The sequence below is a fragment of the Pan paniscus genome, chromosome 20 (assembly GCF_029289425.2).
Source record: "Pan paniscus chromosome 20, NHGRI_mPanPan1-v2.0_pri, whole genome shotgun sequence".
In the NCBI taxonomy this organism is placed as follows: Eukaryota; Metazoa; Chordata; class Mammalia; order Primates; family Hominidae; genus Pan; species Pan paniscus.
This window is the reverse complement of record NC_073269.2, coordinates 13,042,166-13,057,985: the sequence shown is the minus strand read 5'-3', so window position 1 is coordinate 13,057,985 and position 15,820 is coordinate 13,042,166. Positions and strand designations below refer to the sequence as shown.

The 15,820-nt window shown below is 47.9% G+C and overlaps 1 long non-coding RNA gene across 1 annotated transcript; it reads left to right on the top strand.

The window, feature by feature from the left end:
- Positions 1-36: 36 nt before the first annotated feature.
- LOC117977111 (uncharacterized) lies at positions 37-15,762 on the top strand. Its single transcript, XR_004668079.3, has 3 exons — positions 37-296; positions 12,324-12,424; positions 13,219-15,762. It is a non-coding gene; the product is annotated as an uncharacterized LOC117977111 (long non-coding RNA).
- Positions 15,763-15,820: the final 58 nt, after the last annotated feature.

Genomic DNA, 15,820 nt, shown 5'->3' with positions numbered 1-15,820 from the left:
GGAGTAGCGACGGGCACCCAGCGGAGCCAATCAGAGATGGAAGTAGTGCTCTGAGGGTGGGCGCCGCTTGGTATCCACCCTCCTCGCCCTCGGTGTCCTGGAGAAAGGCGGAAGGAATGCGGACCTTTTTGAAGTGACGGACGCGCCAGCCTATCAGGGGCGAGCTCAAGAGGGCGGGGCGGAAGACTGCAGGAATGAAATGGATTGACAGACCAACTAACTAATGAGAGGCTTGATTGAGAACCTACCCGACTATCAGAGGACCTGTCCGGGAAGAGAAATGGGGCTACGTCCAGGTAATGCTACGATGCTTTACGTCCCGATGACGTCATAGGTCAGCGCGCGCTGCCCTGGTCGCCCCCCAAGCCCATAAATGACCATTTCCGGGGACCTCAGCGCTGGGTCCCCTTTCTTGGTTGCAGTCTCCATCTCTATATTGGGACTCATTGGGTTATCCTTCTGTGCCTCAGTTTCCTCCTCTGTAAACTGAAGAAACCCGTCTCATGGAATCTTTTGAAAATAACCAGATCAGCCAGGCGCGGTGGCTCACGCCTGTAATTCCAGGACTTTGGGAGGCCGAGGCTGGCGGATCACGAGGTCAGGAGTTCGAGACCAGCCTGACCAACATGGTGAAACCCCGTTTCTACTAAAAATACAAAAATTAGCCGGGCGTGGTCGCTGGTGCCTGTAAACCCAGCTACTCAGGAGGTTGAGGCAGGAGAATCGCTTGAACCCGGGAGATGGAGGTTGCAGTGAGCCGAGATTGCACCAAGTGTGAATCAACCGTCCACTTTCTGCTATTCTTTGTTAAATAAATACTTTTAAATCCTTACTGGACACCAATGCTCTCCAACAGGACCTCCTACCACTACCCCTCTTTTGTCCTATATTTTACCACATAGGTAAAATATAAAAATAGGTAATATAGAAAATAAAACACATACTGCTGTATTGTCAGGTAGTGATAGGATTTACCACTACCTGACAATACAGTATGTGTTTGTTTTATATATTTAGGGTGTACAGCGTGTGTTTTGATACACATGTACCCAGTGAAATAATAATTACGACAGTTTTTTTTTTTTTTTTGAGACGGAGTTTTGCTGTTGTCGCCCAGGCTGAAGTGCAATGGTGCGATCTCAGCTCACTGCAGCCTCTGCCTCCCGGGTTCAAGCGATTCTCATGCCTCAGCCTCCCGAATAGCTGGGATTACAGGCATGCACCACCATGCTTGGCTAATTTTTTTGTATTTTTAGTAGAGACGGGGTTTCTCCATGTTGGTCAGGCTGATCTCGAACTCCTGACCTCAGGTGATTCGCCCACCTTGGCCTCCCAAAGTGCTGGGATTACAGGCATTTTCACCACGTGTGGCCAATTATGAGAGTTAAGCAATTAACCTATCCATTGCCTTCCATAATTAACTGTGTGTGTAGTGAGAGTATCTAAAATGTACTTTCTTGGCAAATTTTCAATATACTATGCAAAATTATTAACACAAAGTATACATTACTTTTTGTTTGTTTGTTTTGGCTGGCTGCGGTGGCTTATGCCTAAAAACATGCCCTTTGAGGAGGCTGAGGTGGGAGGATCACTTGAGGCCAGGAGCTAGAGACCAGCCTAGGCAACATGTCAAAACCCAGTCTCTCAAAAAAAAAAAAAAAAAAAAAAAATCAAGGAAGGTCTAACAGGCAAAAAAAAAAAAAAAAAAAAAAGAAAGAAAAAAGAAAAAAAAGAGAAAAGGAAAAAAAAGAAAAGAACAACAACAAAAATTAGCCAGATGTGGTGCATCATGCCAGGGTCCCAGATACTTGGGAGGCCAAGGCGGGAGGATCATTTGAGCCTGGGAAATCGAGGCTGCGGTGAGCCATGATCACCCCACTGCACTCCAGCTTGGGCAACAGAGCAAGACCCTGTCTCTTAAAAAAAAAAAAAAAAAAGCCTTGCTTTCCTGACCCATTGATCTGTTTGTTTTTTGTCCTCTGTCAGCAGCATATCAGCCTGATGACGTCAGGGACTGTATCTGTCCCCATCGTTGCTGTAAGTTCCCCACTGCTGAATAAATACGTTTATTTATTCAGTGGTGAATAATCTAAGCCTAGAGTCAATGTACTAGTTATTAGAGCAGATGCCATTATCGCCTCTTGGATCTCATTCCCAGGGTGTTCATTGCGCATCTGTCAAAAAAACAAAATTACAACACATTTAGTTTAAAGATCTTAATTGATTTTATTTGCAATTCTACAATCGGGCCACACTTCATTTCACAAAATGAAACTAGTTTTCCCATGAGCTGAGCAGGTAGGTTGGTTTTACAGGCAGAAAAAGGGCCAAGTAAAGCACAAACAGAAAATAAAACGTGGAGGTCGGGTGCGGTGGCTCATGCCTGTAATCCCAGCACTTTGGAGGCCAAGGCAGGCAGATCACCTGAGGTCAGGAGTTCGAGACCAGCTTGACCAACATGATAATGATGATGAAACCCTATCTCTACTAACAATACAAAAACATTAGCCGGGTGCGGTGGCAGGTGCCTGTAATCCCAGCTACTCAGGAGGTTGAGGCAGGAGAATCACTTGAACCAGGGAGGTGGAGGTTGCAGTGAGCCAAGATCACACCATTGCACTCCAGGCTGGGCGAGCAGAGCAAAACTCCGACTCAAAAAAAAAAAAAGAAAAAAAGAAAAGAAAACTTGGATTGGTCATTTTAAAGTTTCCTTTTGGAGTCTGAGTCTTGCTCTGTCACCCAGGCTGGAGTGCAGTGGTGCGATCATAGCTCACTGCAACCTCAACTTCCTGGGATCAAGCAATCTTCCCACCTCAGCCTCCTGAGGAGCTAGGATCACAGGTGTGTGCCACCATGCCCAGCTATTTTTTTTTTTCAGAGACAGGGTCTTGCCATGTTGGCCAGGCTGGATTTGAACTCCTGAACTCAAGCAATCCTCCTGCCTTGGCCTCCCAAAGTGCTGGGATTACAGCCATGAGCCACCACCGCACTCAGCCCAAAGTTACTTTTCTTGTAAAGGTTAAAGCAGAGAGGACGTCCTTATCATGATGGCTAAAACTGACCTGGTGGGAGACTTGGCTATCCTATCTCTCTCTCTCCTGATTTTGTAGAAGGTCAGATAAACAACTTAGTTTCTTTTTGATCATGTAAGACTTTAGCGTGAGTGACTCCATTTTGGTTTAGTTTGTTGGGCCTGGTGTAGGAAGTCAGTCCAAAGTAATAGCCTCCTATAAGTTTTGTATAACACATCCTGCGTCCAGATTGGTGGGTTCTTGGTCTCGCTGACTCCAAGAATGAAGCCACAGACCCTCTGGTGAGTGTTATGGTTCTGAAAGATGGTGTGTCCAGAGTTTGTTCCTTCTGATATTCAGACATGTCTAGAGTTTCTTGCTTCTGGTGGGCTTTTGGTCTCGCTGACTTCAGGAGTGAAACTGCAGACCTTTGCGGTGAGTGTTACAGCTCATAAAGGCAGTGCGGACCCAAAGAGTGAGCAGCAGCAAGATTTACTGGGAAGAGTAAAAGAACAAAGTTTCCACAGCATGGAAGGGGACCCAAGCATGTTGCCGCTGCTGGCTCGGGTGGCCTGCTTTTATTCCCTTATTTGGCCCCACCTACATCCTGCTGATTGGTCCATTTTACAGAGAGCTGATTGGTCCACTTTACAGAGTGCCGATTGGTCCGTTTTACAGAGTGCTGATTGGTCCATTTTGACAGAGTGCTGATTGGTGCATTTACAAACCTTTAGCTAGACACAGAGTGCTGATTGGTGCATTTACAATCCTTTAGCTAGACAGGAAAGTTCTCTAAGTCCCCTACGCGATTAGTTAGACACAGAGCGCTGATGGGTGCATTTACAAACCTTTAGCTAGACACAGAGCGCTGATTGGTGCATTTACAATCCTTTAGTTAGACAGAAAAGTTCTCCAAGTCCCTACTCAACCAAGAAGCCCAGCTGGCTTCACCTCTCAATCCCCCCCTAAACAGGACACCCCAACTGCTGTTGGGAATTTGGCCGATGACCACTCTAGCTACTTCCTGCTGGAAGAAGGGGCCCTGCAGTTGTAGTGTCCTCCAGAGGGGAACTCTTTAGGTCAGTGGAAGGGCCAGTGGGTCGGTCCAGGGGTCCTCAATAGAAGTTGTTAGTTGAACTCATTTGGGGTTCCATTTGTAAGACCATCTGTAGCTTGATGGCCTTGATTCTAGAAAAAACAAATTTGACAAGAAGGTTAAAAATGCAGGGCCCAAAGGTGAGTAAGAGCAAGATGGCTGCCACAGGACCTAGGGGAGAAGCCATGTTGCCCAACTCCAGAGGTTGGTATTAGAGTTTGAAAGGCATTGTCTGATTTCAGAAGCCTTTTCCTGTAAATGCCAGGTGGCATCTCGTGCTATCCCTGACTGTTTAGTGTAAAAACAACACTCTTCCCCTAAGAAGGTGCAGAGTCCTCCTTTCTCAGCAGTGAGGAGGTCTAGGCCTCAGTGGTTTTGGAGAGTTGCTGCTGCCAAAGAGTATATTTGGGATTGTAGTGTAAGGATAGATTTTGTTATTTCTTACAAACTGTCTGAGAAATCCTTTGGAGGTGTATGGTAGTAGAATAATGAAGTGAATAAACTGGCTATTCCGGTTCCTGTAGCAGTAGCCATTCCTAACCCTATAAGTAGGGATATTAGTTGTATGGCCCTGCGCTGATAGACTTGAGCTTTGAGGGGCACAGATAGGGTCTGATTTCCATAAGATTAGAAGTTAGTATAATACATGTTACACTGTTAACTTTTTTAGCAAACTTTACTTTTGTTGAAAACCTTGTAAGTTTGGGATTTCAATTCTTTGTTATTAGTAAGACCTTGTTCAGTCCATATTAACTTAGAATTGGTATAGATGGCTGCTTGCTGATTCTGTAAGTACTTTAAGATTTGGCTGAGTGGAAACAACTTGCATGTTTGAGCAGACCAATTATTAGGCAATTTTCCTAACTCTGCATCTACAAGAGTTTCCTTATCACTTACTGAATACCCATTGTGTCTTTTTCCCTTAATCGCCTGGGAGGAACCATCTATCATCCTGTCCTGAAGGGAGTTCCTCCTAGATCTGGTCAGACCCTTGTATGGTAATTAATTAAGATTTAGATCTCCTGTTAGGAAACCTGCTGGGTTAAGGATTTTTGATAGGAAGGCTACGGGTTGTCAGTGGCCTCAGTGCTTTCCGGCTATGCCCTTGTTTACACTGACAACAAGGTGGTATTGGAGTGTTATAGGGTTACAGAGAAGACCTTCAATTATCAATTATAGGTTTTAAATTTACCCTAGGGTACACTTTTTTTTTTTTTTACTACTTCTATCTCCTTTTCTCTTTGACTTCTTCTTTGTCTCTGTTTCTTCCTCTCTCTGTCTCCTTCTCTTTGTCTCTCTGTTTCTTCCTCTCTTCTCTCTTTCTCTGACTTCCTGTCTCTTTCTCTCTTTCCTTTCTGCTGGTCTTTCCCTGCCTCTGCTAGCCGCTTATGCTGCTGTTCTCCCCTCTTCTTCCCATTTTTGATGGCTTCGGCTGTGTAAGACTGCCATCTCCTTGGGTTTTTGCACTGTGTGCAATAACTCCATGATTTCCTTGTGGTATTTAATGGGGGTTCCCCCAGAGGTTAGAAACTCCCTTTCTTTCCATATTGCAGCATGGGCATGTAGGATTAGGTAAGCATACTTGCTATATGTATACACATTTATTCTTTTTCCCTTTCCCAGTTCTAAGGCTTGGGTAAGTGCCACTAGTTCTCCTAACTGGGCGCTGGTCCCTGGGGGAAGAGGCTTACTTTCAAGTACAATTACATCACTAACTATGGCATAACCTGCCCTTCATATCCCATTCTTCACAAATGAACTTCCATCAGTATATAGGTTAAGGTCAGGATTAGCTAAGGGGACTTCTAAGAGATCCTCTTGGGCAGCATAATTCTGGGCTATAATTTGTTGGCAGTCATGCTCAATTGGTTCCTCATCCTCTGGGAGAAAAGTGGCAGGGTTGAGGGCCACACATGTGCATATTTGAAGTACCAGCCCCTCAAGGAATAGTGCCTGGTATCTAAGTAGGCGATTGTCTGATAGCCATAAAACTTTCTTTAGCGCCTAGGTTGCCATTTACATCATGAGTAGTCCAGACAGTGAGATCCTTTCCTTGTATTATTTTGATAGCCTCTGACACTAAGACAGCCACCACTGCAACTACCCATAAGCAGTGAGGCCAGCCATTTGCTACTACATCAATTTCCTTACTTAGGTATGCCACTGGTTGTGGGGTTATCCCATGAGTCTGAGTAAGGACTCCAAGAGCTATCCCTGCTCTCTCTGTGACGTTTTGTCCTGTGGGAAGGCTTAAAGCTGGAGCTTGTACTAGGGCCTGCTTTAAGGTTTTGAAGGCTGTTTCTGCCCCTGGTTCCCATTCTACTAGACGAGTATTTGCCCTCTGGGTCTCCTTGATTAGAGTATAGAGGGGCCTGGCTATCTCACTGTATCTGGGGATCCACAATTGGCAAAAGCTGGTGATTCCAAGGATCCCCTGCAACTGTTAAATGTCTTAGGGTGAGGATAAGCCAGTATAGGCTGTATTTGTTCCTTGCTGAGGGCCCTGATTCCTCTGGCTAAGATTAGGCCTAGATATTTTACCTGCTATAGGCAAAGCTGGGCCTTCGACCGAGATGCCTTGTACCCTTGATTAGCTGGAAAGTTCAAGAGATTTAGAGTAGCCTGCTGGCATGAGGCTTCTGAACTAGTAGCCAAAAGTAAATCATCCACATACTGAAGGACCAGAGCACCTGGATTTGAGAAGTGACCTAGATCTTGGGCCAGTGCCTGACCAAACAGATGAGGGCTATCCCTAAACCCTTGGGGCAAGACCGTCCACGTAAGTTGGGACATGTGGTCTGTGGGATCCTCAAAGGCAAAGAGAAACTGAGATTCAGAGCGCAGGGGAATACAGAAGAAGGCATCCTTGAGGTCCAGAACAGTGAACCATTCTGCTTCCTCTGGTATTTGAGAGAGCAGGGTATAGGGGTTGGATACAACTGGATATAGAAAAATTACTGCCTCATCGATGAGTCTAAGATCTTGCACTAGTCTCAATTGACCATTTGGTTTTGCACTCCTAGAATCGGGGTGTTGCAGGGACTGCTGCATTTCCTTACTAAGCCTTGAGCTTTTAAATGTTTAACAATATCCTGTAATCCTTTATGAGCTTCAGGCTTTAAGGAATATTGCCTTTGATAAGGAAAAGTGCTGGGATCTTTTACCCTGATTTGGACTGGGCGGGCATTTTTTGCCCTTCCAAATTGTCCTTCCAATGCCCAGACTTCAGGCTTGATTTCATCCTCAAGTAGAGGACAACAAATGGGAAACTTGTTCCCCATATTCATGTAGAGAATAGCTCCAGCTTTGGCTAATATATCCCTCCCTAATAAGGGTGTGGGACTTTCAGGCATAACAAGAAAGGCATGTGAAAAGAGCAAAGTCTCCCAATTACAACTGAGGAGGTGGGAGAAATACCTGGTTACAGGCTGTCCCAGGATTCCTTGGATGGTAACGGACCTTGAGGACAGCTGTCCAGGACAGGAAATTAACACTGAGAAAGCCGCACCAGTGTCCAGGAGGAAGTCAATTTCCTGGCCGTCAATGGTTAAACTTACCTGGGGCTCAGTGAGAGTGATGACATGAGCTGACACTTGCCCCAGGCACCCTCAGTCCTGTTGTTGGATCATCTGGTTGGGGGCTTCTGTCCCAGAGAAGCTTTGTCCTCTGGGGCAGTGTGCCTTCCAGTGATTGCCTTGGCATAGGGGACATGGACGAGGGGGCAGCTTGTTTCTCATTGGACAATCTTTTTTAAAGATTGCAAACCACACTGATAATAAGCCATACTGGATGATTGGCCTGCTCCATTTTCTGTCCTCTCTGAACCACCAAGGTTTGTTCGTCTGAGGGCCACGACTAAGTCTGCGGTCTTTCTCTGATCTTGCTTTTCCTTTTGGGCCTGTTCCTCTTGGTCCCTGTTATAGAACAGTGAGGTTGCCAGGTTTAATAATGCCTCCAGATTTTGTTCAGGGCACAGGGCTCACTTTTGGAGCTTTCTCCTGATATCTGTGGCTGATTGGGTAATAAACTTATCTTTTAGGATCAATTGGCCCTTGAGTGATTCGGGTGACAGGGGAGTATATTTTCTTAAGGCCTTCTGTAGCCGCTCGAGGAAGGCAGAAGGATTTTCTTCCTTTCCCTGAGTTATGGTAGACATCAGTGAATAATTCATGGGCTTCTTCCTAATTATCCTTAGTCCTTCTAGAACATAGGTCAACAGATGTTTATGACTCCAGTCCCCATGATCTGAATTGAAGTCCCAGTGGGGATCCACACTGGGGACAGCTTGCTGACCAGTAGGGAATTTGTCCCTTTCTTCAGCTGTCATTCTATCATTTACTTAACCAAGATACCAGGTACCTCCAAAGTCTTGGGCTGCAGCTAAAGCTGCATTATTTTCATTAAAGGCCAGGATTTGATCTAACAATAGCATGACATCTCTCCAAGTGAGATTGAAGATTTGCCCTAGACCCTGTAGGACATCTATGTACCTATCAGGATCATCTGAAAACTTCCCCAGGTCTGCCTTGATCTGCTTTAAATCAGAGAGGAAGAAGTGGACATGTACCCATGTTAGGCCAAATTCCCCTCCCGCTACAGTTTGAAGGGGACATAACCGACAGCCCAGGGGAGTTTTGTGATCCTTTGGAGATTTCTTTGCTTATTTCTTTCTGGGCAGGGGAGATTAGAGGAGGCTTGTCATTAATATGAAGGGGAGCTGTAGGGAGGCTAGGTTATGGGGGTAAGCTGAAAGGTCCTCCTGTGGGATGTAAATTGCAACCTTTGCATAGTTGTGTATTCTCCTTTAATGAAAGGAAAGCTTGGACATAACTATTTCACTCCATTTGCCTTTCTCTTACAGAAAAGGTCAAGCTGCAGGATAGTATTGTAATTTGTACTTCCCTCAGGTGGCCATTTTTCCCCATCAGAGAGAGAATATTGGGGCCAGGCCACAGTGCAGAAAAAAATGAGCTGCCTCTTTTTCAGGGTTTGCAGGTCAGATTGGTCCCAATGGCCTAGGATGCATTTCAAGGGTGAGCCTGTTGATGCCTGTTTCCCATCTGAAAGACAAAACTGCCCACGATTTTGGTGTGTTTTTCTTCTCCCCCTGCCCAAGAACCCATAATGGTCACTAGACCCTGCTGATCGGAATAGTTGTGCTCACCAATGCAGCAGCAGAAACAGTAGCTTTCCTCCCAGACCACAAGGAGAACCAAGGAAGGTCGGATTTAGTGGCCCTTATCAACGCATTCTCAAAAACCTGCACCCTTGCCTGTCCTCCTAGACCACAAAGAGGACCGAGAAAAATTGGATTTAGTGGCCCTTACCAATGCATTCTCGAAAACCTGTTAGAGTCCTAAGCATTCTCCTTTTAGTATTGGGACCTTACCAATGTCCTACAATGATGTTATGCCCCAAAAATGAAGTGGAGGGCCATACCATGAGGGAGGGAAGGGATCTCCAGGGTTGGAAGAGTGACACCTTTTGTCCTCACTTATATGAATAGGAAGGATACAATTTCTGAGGCTCCCCATATCCTAGCTTCAGGAATAGCTTTTATTAGTCCTGCTTGTCTGAGGAGGGATCCTAAAATTCCAGATAGCCCCCCTACAACAGGGCTTTGGGCAAAAATTATGTCTTTCTGATTAGTGAGCCCAGGTGCCTAAAGAAGGTAACAGAGTCCTGAAGTTTATACTAGAAGTCATTCTTATAGGAGAAACTAGAAAAGCACCAGAGACAGGGAGTGGTTTTTAGAGGTGGGACTAGCCTCGGAGAAGAGAGGCGAGAGGAAGTTTGTCTGACAGGCATTAGGACCCAGGAGGCAAGGGTCAGGACAGATAGGATAGATGGGCGAGTCTCGCTTGGGCGACATGACTTTGAGAGTTCCGCTCATGGCCACAGGATCAGCCAACTTGTTGTCAAGACCCCAGAGCTGAATGGCTTTCCTGTCAACCCTCGACTCAGCCCAGAAGTACAGGAAAAGCGGAAGCTGGTTCCAGGCAAACTAATGCTCCCAACTCCAAAAAGTCGGGGTTTGTTAGAGAGCCCCTTCCCAGAAAGCCTGACACCAATGTCTTTAGTCCAGCACCTGCGCTAGTCACTTTTAACTGGCCAACAGATGCCCGGTATTTAGCCCCCAAATTCTAAGGAAAAATAGGACAGAATAGCAAGCGAAAGGGGTCTGATGGTACTCACCGCTTGGTGATAGGCGATAGTCTCACCGCTTGGTGATAGGTGATAGTCCCTTCATGGTCGCCAAAATGTGTCCAGTATTGGTGGGTTCTTGGTCTCACTGACTTCAAGAATGAAGCTGTGGACCCTCACGGTGAGTGTTACAGTTCTTAAAAATGGTGTGTCTGGAGTTTTTCCTTCTGATGTTTGGATGTGTCTGGAGTTTATTCCTTCTGGTAGGTTCATGGTCTCGCTGACTTCAGGAGTGAAGCTGCAGATCTTTGCGGTGACTGTTACAGCTCATAAAGATGGTGCAGACCCAAAGAGTGAGCAGCAGCAAGATTTATTGTGAAGAGTGAAAGAACAGAGCTTCTACAGCATGGAAGGGAACCTGAGTGGGTTGCTGCTGCTGGCTCGGGTGGCCTTTTATTCCCTTATTTGGCCCCACCCACATCCTGCTGATTGGTCCATTTTACAGAGAGCTGATTGGCCCATTTTACAGAGTGCTGGTTGTTCCGTTTTAGAGTGCTGATTTGTCCATTTTGACAGAGTGCTGATTGGGGCATTTACAAAACTTTAGCTAGACACAAAGTGCTGATTGGTGCATTTACAATCCTTTAGCTAGACAGAAAATTCTCCAAGTCCCCTACCGGATTAGCTAGACACAGAGCGCTGATTGGTGCATTTACAAACCTTTAGCTAGACACAGAGCGCTGATTCGTGCATTTACAATCCTTTAGCTAGACACAGAGTGCTGATTGGTACGTTTACAATCCTTTAGCTAGACAGAAAAGTTCAAGTCCCCACCCGACCCAGAAGCCTAGCTGGCTTCACCTCTCAATCCCATAAACAAATTTGACTCCTTCCCCATATCCACTCCCCGTCTTGTGTCTCCATCCTTCCTTCCCTCCCTCCCATCAAACCCAGAGGTCATGGACTTCTGTCTCATCTTCTCTCTGCCTCCCTCCCTCTATAATCCTCAGTTGCCTTATTCTGTCTCTCCCTCTGAAATTTCTCTTGATTCTTTTTTTTTTTTTTTTTTTTTGAGGCAGGGTCTCACTCTGTTGCCCAGGCTGGAGTGCAGTGGCATGATGTCGGCTCACTGCACCCTCTGCCTCCCGAGTCCAAGCAATTCTCTGCCTTAGCCTCTCAAGTAGCTGGGATTACAGGCACCCACCACCACGCCTGGCTAATTTTTTTGTATTTTTAGTAGAGATGGGGTTTCACTATCTTGGCCAGGCTGGTCTTGAACTCCTAACCTCATGATCCACCCGCCTTGGCCTCCCAAAGTGCTGGGATTATAGGCATGAGCCACTGCACCTGGACTTTTAAAAAATTTATCGTAGAGATGAGGTCTTGCTGTGTTGCATAGGCTGGTCTCAAACTCCAAGGTCCTCCAGCCTCAGCCTCCCAAAGAGCTGGGATTACAGTCGCGAGGCACTGGACCCAGCCTGTGGTGAATATTAATGCCTTATTAATTCTTTACCACCCCCTCCCCACACCATGAGGCCAGGAAGGGATGGTGGCATGGAGGGGTGGGGTGTCAAAACCATCCCCATTTTCCAAATGCAGGAACTGGGGCCAGTGAGCTTGTGGCCCAGGAGAGGGATGTGATTTACAGCTGCAGCTCTGGAGTTTAATGGGTCCAGGTTCACATCCCAGCTTCCTGGCCCCTTGTTAGTTTCCTGCCATGGGGTTTTTCTTTTCTTTCTTTTTTTCTTTCTTTTTTGAGACAGAGTCTCGCTCTGTCACCCAGGCTGGAGTGCAGTGGTGCAATCTCAGCTCACTGCAACCTCCGCCTCCCAGGTTCAAGCGATTCTCCTGCCTCAGCCTCCCAAATAGCTGGGACTACAGGCATGTGCCACCATGCCTGGCTAATTTTTTGTATTTTTAGTAGAGACGGGGTTTCACCGTGTCAGCCAGGATGGTCTTGATCTCCTGACCTTGTGATCTACCCACCTCAGCCTCCCAGAGTGCGGGGAGTGTAGGAGTGCGCCACCACGCCCAGCTGGTGGTTTTTTTTTTTTTTTTCTGTTGTTCCCCAGGTTGGAGGGGCAGGAAATGCTTTGAGGTCAAGGTGGCTGCAGGAAAAAGGATGACATTGAAGAGATGAGCCCATCGTTGGCAGAGCCTGGAAATGAAGAGGGTATGGCTAGAGGAACCCCCTCTCCTGCAGACTGGACTCACCACCAGCTCCAGTGACAGTGGGCTCAGAGGAGATCCTCTAAGCCTGCTCAGTACAGGACACAGGCAAACAAGGAACCTGCAGAGGGCAGCCTCTAGCCTCCCTGGCCTGGCAGCTGTAGGACCTACCTCTACAAAGCTAAAAAGTTTGTCACCTATACCCAGCCACAGCCCCAGGGAAACAGCCGTGTCCCCAGCACCTGCCAGGAAGGGTCAAGACCAGGAAATCACAGATATTTTTTCTTCTAGCACAAGAACCCCCACCACCTCCCCAAGAGACATCTATAAGGAATATTTGGAGGGAGATACTGGGGCAAAAATAAATTAACAGGCCGGGCGCAGTGGCTCACGCCTGTAATCCCACCAGTTTCGGAGGCCGAGGCGGGCAGATCCCTTGAGGTCAGGAGTTTGAGACCAGCCTGGCCAAACCCATCTATACTAAAAAATACAAAAATTAGCTGGGTGCAGTGGGAGGCGCCTGTAATCCCAGCTACTCGGGAGGCCAAGGCAGGAGAATCGCTTGAACCCGGGAGGTGGAGGTTGCAGTAAGCCGAGATTGCACTACCGCGCTCCAGCCTGGGTGACAGAGTGAGACTCTTGTCTCAAAAAAATGAAAAAAAAAAAAAAAAAAGATTAACAGCAGCTGGGGTTCAGAAAATGGACAGATGTGGTTTTACTCAAATACATGTCCTAGATGTAGGGTATCCAATTATTACGATTTTTATTTTATTTCATATTTATTTATTTATTTTTTAGACAGACTCTCACTCTGTTGCCTGGGCTAGAGTGCAGTGGCGCTGTATCCAGAATTGGGGGGTTCTTGGTCTTACTGACTTCGAGAATGAAGCTGCGGACCCTCACGGTGAGTGTTCCAGCTCTTAAGGTGGCACGTCTGGAGTTTGTTTCTTCTGATGTTCAGATGTGTTCAGAGTTTCTTCCTTCTGGTGGGTTCGTGGTCTTGCTGGCTCAGGAGTGAAGCTGCAGACCTTTGCAGTGAGTGTTACAGCTCATAAAAGCAGTGTGGACCCAAAGAGTGAGCAGTACAAGATTTATTGCAAAGAGTGAAAGAACAAAGCTTCCACAGCGTGGAAGGGGTCCCAAGCGGGTTGCCACTGCTGGCTCGGGCAGCCTGCTTTTATTCTCTTATCTGGCCCCACCCACATCCTGCTGATTGGTAGAGCCCAGTGGTCTGTTTTGACAGGGCGCTGATTGGTGCGTTTACAATTCCTGAGCTAGACACAAAGGTTCTCCACGTCCCCACCAGATTAACTAGATACAGAGTGTCAACACAAAGGTTCTCCAAGGCCCCACCAGAGTAGCTAGATACAGAGTGTCGACTGGTGCATTCACAAACCCTGAGCTAGACACAGGGTGCTGATTGGTGTGTTTACAAACCTTGAGCTAGATACAGAGTGCCGACTGGTGTATTTACAATCCCTGAGCTAGACATAAAGGTTCTCCAAGGCCCCACCAGAGTAGCTAGATACAGAGTATCCATTGGTGCATTCACAAACCCTGAGCTAGACATAGGGTGATGATTGGTGTATTTACAATCCCTGAGCTAGAAGTAAAGGTTCTCCACGTCCCCACCAGACTCAGGAGCCCAGCTGGCTTCACCCAGTGGATCCCGCACTGGGGCTGCAGGTGGAGCTGCCTGCCAGTCCCACGCCGTGCGCCCGCACTCCTCAGCCCTTGGGTGGTCGATGGGACTGGGAGCCGCGGAGCAGGGGGCAGTGCTCGTCAGGGAGGCGCCGGCCGCACAGGATCCCATGGAGGGAGTGGGAGGCTCAGGCATGGCAGGCTGCAGGTCCCGATCCCTGCCCCGTGGGAAGGCAGCTAAGGCCTGGTGAGAAATCGAGCGCAGCGCCGGTGGGCTGGCACTGCTGGGGGACCCAGTACACCCTCTGCAGCCGCTGGCTGGCACGGGTGCTAAGCTCCTCATTGCCCGGGGCCGGCAGGGCCGGACGGCTGCTCTGAGTGCGGGGCCCGCCAAGCCCACGCCGACCCGGAACTCCAGCTGGCCCGCAAGCACCGCGCGCAGCCCCGGTTCCCGCTCGCGCCTCTCCCTCCACACTTCCCTGCAAGCTGAGGGAGCTGGCTCCGGCCTTGGCCAGCCCAGAAAGGGGCTCCCACAGTGCAGCGGTGGGCTGAAGGGCTCCTCAAGTGCCACCAAAGTGGGAGCCCAGGCAGAGGAGTCGCGGAGAGTGAGCGAGGGCTGTGAGGACTGCCAGCATGCTGTCACCTCTCAGCGCCATCTCGGCTCACTGCAACCTCCACCTCCTGGGTTCAAGCAATTCTCCGGCCTCAGCCTCCCGAGTAGCTGGGATTATAGGTGCGCAGCACTACGCCCAGCTAATTTTTGTATTTTTAGTAGAAATGAGGTTTCACCACATTGGCCAGGCCAGACCAGCCTGGACAATAGAGTGAGATCTCACTATATAGAGCAATACAGCGGGATCACCCGACCTTGGGTGATCCGCTCTTGTTGGCCTCCCAAAGTGCTAGTATTACAAGTGTGAGCCAATGCGCCCAGCCCTATTCTTTTTTTTTTTTTTTTTTTTTTTTTTGAGATCAAGTCTTGCTCTGTCACCCAGGCTGGAGTGCAGTGGCATGATCTCTGCTCACTGCAACCTCTGCCTCCCGAGTTCAAGTGATTCTCCTGCCTCAGCCTCCTGAGTAGCCGGGATTACAGGCACCCGCCACCACACCCGGCTAATTTTTGTATTTTTAGTAGAGACGGGGTTTCACCAAGTTGGTCAGGCGGGTCTGGAACTCGTAATGTCAGGTGATCCACCTGCCTCGGTCTCCTAAAGTGCTGGGATTACAGGCGTAAGCCACCGCGCCCTCATCTTTTTTTTTTTTTTTAACAAAACACAGATGTAGAATTAGAGCCTTCAGGGGTGGGTGCAGTGGTGCTCACACCTTTAATCCCAGCACTTTGTGAAGCCAAGGCAGGAGGATCCCTTGAGTCTCGGTGTTTGAGACCAGTCTAGACAATAGAGTGAGACCCTACCTCTACGAAAAAAATTCTTTTTGTTTTGAGATGGAGTCTTGCTCTGTTGCCCAGGCTGGAGTGCAGTGGCGCAATCTCGGCTTATTTGCAGCCTCTGCCTCCTTGGCTGAAGTGATTCTTCTGCGTCAGCCTCCAGAGTAGCTGGGACTACAGACGTGCACCACCACGCTCGGCTAAATTTTGTATTTTTTGTAGAGATGGGGGTTCCACCATGTTGGCCAGGCTGGTCTCAAACTCCTGACCTCAAGTGATCTGCTTGTCTCGGCCTCACAAATGGCTGGGATTACAGGCACGAGACACCGTGCCTGGCCCTGAGAACATGTTTACATGGACTTTGTTCACTTT